This window comes from Apus apus, chromosome 1, assembly GCF_020740795.1.
Source record: "Apus apus isolate bApuApu2 chromosome 1, bApuApu2.pri.cur, whole genome shotgun sequence".
In the NCBI taxonomy this organism is placed as follows: Eukaryota; Metazoa; Chordata; class Aves; order Apodiformes; family Apodidae; genus Apus; species Apus apus.
This window is the reverse complement of record NC_067282.1, coordinates 188072325-188078324: the sequence shown is the minus strand read 5'-3', so window position 1 is coordinate 188078324 and position 6000 is coordinate 188072325.

Below are 6000 nucleotides of genomic sequence, written 5' to 3'. Positions count from 1 at the left end.
GAAATATTTAGCCTGTCATAAGTGGGGGATGTTCTGGCCTTGTAGGGACTGTTGTATCGATGAGACACTTTGCTGTCACATCTATTCTACTATTAACAAAATTAGTGAGATTCTTCCTGTACTGTACATACACTCATAAGCTGAAGACTCTTCACAGAGAGAATATTTTTCTGTCTCTGTGTTGACAATGTCTATAAAAATATTTCTGCTCTTGGTATTCTATATATTTTCCCCCTGCAGCCTCCCATGCCAATGCCTAGACACTGACACCCCATGCAGTATGTTTTACTATTAATGTTGTTTCATTGCTATTTGGCCCTAATCTGAGAGTATGAAGCAAGAAAGAGTAGAGGAATCCATTGGGAGGAGACAAAAGGACAATGAAGGGGAGAAATTACTGTTTCTTTACTGTATAGCTGGAAGAGTCTAATGCCTCTGATGGTGTGTTCTGCAAAGACAGCAGCAACAGCCTGCTCATGCAGCAGTGCATATCCAGAGGGGAAGTTACCTTCTTTGGATATTCCCAGACAATCTAGATGGTCCCTCCCAGTGGTTCTACTGTACAATTTCATCCAAAAAGCAGCATAAAACCACATGCTCTCCTACCTGCTGTGTGTTTGGGTGTTGTTTTTTTTTTCCTTCTAATAGCTTTTCCCCCCCTCACAGTTTTCTTCAATAACTGCAATATGAGGGATTTATCCTATAAACCAGTACATTTTAATAGTTAACTGCCTTCAGAATAGAAGTCCACTAATCCTCAATGTCACTTAAATATCAACTTTTTATTTTATTTTTTTATTTTTTTATTTTTTTTAATATGGAAATAAAGAAATAAGTAAATTAGTGAAGCCAAGAGAGTCAAGTTCTAGTTCTTTCACAATGTCTTTTTGGACTGACCACATTTTTCTTCTCCCAGCTATGTTTCATCTCCTATCTTTGGGGATAATTGTATTTTCATTGAATTGAATACCAAATAAAAACTCGAATTTCCAGTTTTATTGTGATAAATAAGGAAAACCAAGACCTTTGAAAAGGTATTTGCTCCTTTATATAGCCAAGTCATGGCGTGTAGCAATAGGACAAAGGGCAATGACCTTAAACTAGAGCAGGGTAGATTTAGATTTGATATTAGGAAGAAGTTCTTTACAATGAGACTGGTGAAACACTGGAACATGTTACCCAGAGACATGGTGGAGGCCCCATCCCTGGAGACATTCAAGGTCAGACTTGATGGCATAATGGACTTGACGGGTCAGGGCATCTGAGCAACCTGATCTAGTTAAAAAAAGGGGGGCTGGACTAGATGAACTTCAAAGGTCCCTTCCAACCCCACACATTCTATGATTCTGTGATTCTATGACTCTATGAACTCCAGGTATCTGAGACATGCACTTTAGAAGTTCTTTGACTGCAGATTGCGGCCAGTGGAGAAACATATAGCACTTACTGATACCAAGCTGCCGTCCATGACTTTTCATTTGCTTATGTTTGCTGAAGAGTAGTCATTTTATCTAGACTATTCCGTTCTGACCATTTTACTGAGTTTATTTGAAAGTTCAATACCACAGTCTATTGCTGTATCCATTCTACGTGAAGTCAATAGAAATATGTAGTCCATAACAAAAATTCCTGGGAGATTAATCTCCTGTCTTCTCTACCTCCTCCCCTCTTCCCTGTCCCTTCATAAAACTTCAGGTTTGGTGTCACTTCGGGAAGATGGGAGACATAAGTAGAGAGCATATTGTGTGGATAAGATGTGAATCTAACATGTTTGGTTTTTTTCACAGAATAACTGAATTTGGCAGGGACCTCATGAGATTTTCTACTCTAACATTTCTGCATAACACAAGGCTACCTACAGCAGGTTTCTTGAGACCTTGATCAGTTGGGTTTGAGTGTTTCCAAGGATGAGACTCCACAACGACTTTTAGCAATTTATTCCATGTTTTTTTACAGAGTAGACCCTTGATCCAAGTCACTTTTGTTAATGTAGTATTTCAGAGCCTACTCATGCCACCATCTTTCACTCAGTTGTGCAACGGAATTTTGCGTTAGGTTTTGATTGCAATGAAGTTAACAACCAGCTTGAGAAAAAAGACTTAACTAATGATACAGTCTGATCTCCACTGGTGGAGGGGTTTCTCTTCTTTGAAAGACATTCATCTGAAATACAAACAGCAAGAAGTTCAATGATCCATAGAAAGGAAAAACAAAGATAATCTTACTATTTTCAAGCATAAGTTTTCTCTGTGTGGAATCCATGTGTCTCTCTGCACCAACAACTTGAATCCAGGCTAACTTAATAAGTGATAGCTAAGATAACCCATGTACCAGGAATTAACATTGTACCCAGTGTAGTATAATTACATTCTTACAGCACAGATCCCTTGCTAATAAGCTCCTCCAGAATTCATAGTGTGCAGCTGAACTACTCAGACTGCTCAGCTGTCTGCCTGAGGCTGCTGCTGTTCTGGCAAAGCATAGGAACCTGGGATCAGTAATATGTCAATATGCTTTACAGTAGCAGTGAGCTGGTTCTGAAATCAGAGAACAATCCCTGTATGACAACAGATCTAAGCTGATAAGCTCTGCTGGACTCACATCAGCTCCATGAAGGACAATTTTGTGATGTACCATTGTATGTGTAAAATAGAGAGACATATTTGCTTATTTGCTTGGTACCAGATTGGAAGATGCTAATGTAGATAGAGTGACAGCCATGGCATAACAAAAGGACAGAACTCATGACCTACTGCTGCCCTTGGTAGTTTGCATTATCTGCATACTTGGAACATAACCTTTAACACTGCATCCTTATATGAGTTTCTTTGCCTCCCTTTCTCAAAGAAGAGGTAAGTATAATTCCCCATTAGGCATTGAAAAGTGTACTCTACTTAAAAAAAAATGTAATTTTTAAGAAACTTTGCAACATGACTGTAAGCATATATTTCTAATGCATATAAATCCCAGGCACGCAGTTTTACTAATACTTCAAAGTACACATAGACATTTTTCAGGCCAGCATTTAATGTGTACAGCCACAAGATATAATAGCATTATTTACAATCTAAATCTAATCAAAGGGTATGCAGGAATGAGAGAGAGATCAATATCTAATATGTTTTTTCCATCTGCTTGCCTCATCACTGCTAACATGTCAGAGAAAACGCCAATACTTTGATCTCATACATGTGCTCTGTTGCTTTTCCACTGATATAAACAAGGTCAATTGTGATACAGTATATTCTAAATTCTCTGAAAGTTCCTCAATTAATAGATGGTTATCAGACAGCATATTGAAAAAGTGACAGAAAATATAAATGAATCTCAAATACTAACTCTGAGATATCATCAAACAAAATACATCTTTGATTTTAGCATAGAAGCATCACCTGATTGCCTGCAAAAAATATTTGACAGTTAAGAGGTTAAATACTTGTTGGATGTTTGTGGGTTTTTTTTTTAACATATTTAAAACCTCTCAGTTTTCCAATAAATTTTCATGAACACAGTTTCACAATAAATCTGGGGAAACTAGTGAAAATCTTTTTATGATACAGAAGGCAATTCATTGAGAACACAGGAACGCATTACTTATTGTTCCAGAAACCCACACTTGATATTCTTGATAGTGGTAATCAACCCTTTCCTCATGTTAATGGTTGCTTTTGTTAGACTGAGCTCTTTTCCCAGTTTTGCGGCCTGTGGTCATACAGATATAAGAATAAATAAAGTTATTCCCCATTTGTGTTTCTTCATGTTGTTCCTCCATTTTGCATGGCATCTTACCTTTAGACTCTCTCAATGGTTCTTTTCCCTCAGCTTTCAGATTTATTTATTTATTTATTTATTTTTCAACTCAAAGCAGTATTTATAGAATTAGGTACACTGTTTACTAGGAATTAAGAGTGTCACCATATCCCTGGAGAGCAGCATCTTTGCAAAGAAATTTAAGCAATGGAAAACAACTCAGTACTGTAGAAGATGGCTGACTGCACCTAAGCCTTCTAAGACATATATATGTATATATACACACTATATATAGTTCTGACACAAATATTTTTTTCCAGTTATTTCAAAAGGGCTGGGATTTCATTCTTCTCTTCAGACCTCCCTTGACTTGTTAAATATGGAATTAAATGCTTGTAGTAGTAAAGGAGTCAGGTCCAGAGTGGGCACCAACAATGGTGCTTCAGACTTTCCATGGTAAACAATCCATGAAAGCCAAAAGAACACAAATAAGGTGAAGATCAATGAAAGGATATAAAAATATGGGAGTATACAGAAAATTAATCAATCTGTTTTCACAGCAAGCATACCATTTACCCATGAGGTTGTAACATGTATGAAATAATAAAATGCACCATTTGACTTTATTATCTTATAACCTTGGACTTCAACAAAAATCTTATAGCAACTTACTTGGAAACTTATGTTATCCATAAAGTGTTCTTACAATAATTTCAGGTGATCGCATGTTTTCTCTTTAATTTTTTTTACTCTTATGCCAAACTCAAATCCATCATCTTAGACAAGACAAATACGTAGTCACATCATGTTTTTTTTTCCAAAACTTGTATAAAATGTACTGGCTTAACTTATACTATACTTCCTTGGTGGAATTTTTATAATAAATACATAAAACTTGGCATTTTTAGAATTTTTTCTTCTCCTAGACCTCAACTGTTGTAAATAATAAATGTCACTCAAATAATAATAATGTGAAACAGATTGTGTTTCATTAAAACTCCAATGAATGTTGCCTGAAGTATTTTAACTGAATTAACCTTTAAAATTTAAATACATGAACATATTCACACTATTCATATAATATAACTGTTGATGTAGATGAAGTCAATGATTAAAAGCTATGAGAACTGAGTGGAAATTGGAGCCATGTGATATGGTACAGTCATAAATAAAAAAAAATAAGATAATTGGCAGAGAAAGGTCTAGTGTGAAATAAACAACAGGTAAAGTTCATCTAATAAAAAATTATATACCTAAAAGGATTTGGCATATAAGTAGGAATTTTCTTGCCACAGTTTCAACAGCCCCAAGCACAGGTGAGCTTTTTTCAGGGCTTCCCTTCTAGGCAGTGGAGATCTTATAAATACAGCTAATAGTGTCCTGATAACAATTTACCTTATCTTAAGGCAGACACCAACATTTGGCCCTGTGAATTGCTTAAAATTACTGTCTTTATCTCTGTTGACTGTAACTGGAGCTTTAACAACTAGCTATGTAGCTGCTCACATTCTATACTATTATGCCAACATTTGTCCCTACTTTAAGCTGCTTATAACCCTTTTACAGCTGATAGATCCATTCCAGAATTTACATATTCTAGTAGATGATATGTCACTGGCCAGAGAACTTAATCTCTTTGTAGAGACTGTAGAGGAAACTTAAGTGTGTAACTTAAGCCAGATATCTAGCTTGCGCCATTTATACTTCTGCATTGCAACATTGGTAGGTGAACAAAAGTAGGACTATTCTGCATTAGTTTAGGGTGTCTCAACTCCCATAAGTATGCTTTTTGCATTGCAATTTTATGTTTGATTTTCCTGACTAGTCACCTTTGCATTGTTAAATGGATTATATAGATTCTATAAAATATAGAAAGTAATCTAAGAGTGTCAATTGCTATTGTGGTTTGTGTTTTTTGTTGTTGCTGGTTTTTTTTTAAAGCCTTGTAATATTAAGTATATTTCTAGGCTCATTAAATTAAATTAAATTCTGGAGGACATAGATCACATACAATACAAAACTTATCCATCAAGCAGTTTAATTAGAGGAGTGAAAAAGGGCTGTAATCTGTATGGAGTTTCTGTAACTTCTTCCACTGATCTCAGAGGGGCTGAATAAGGCTAATTTGCTTAGTTACAAAATAGGATATAGGATTGTTATTTCCTCTTGTTATGGCATATGTTCAAGTAACATTGTTTCCATAAAAATTGTAAAGATGAAGGATGGATTTCTAAGCAGCAGTTAGCACTC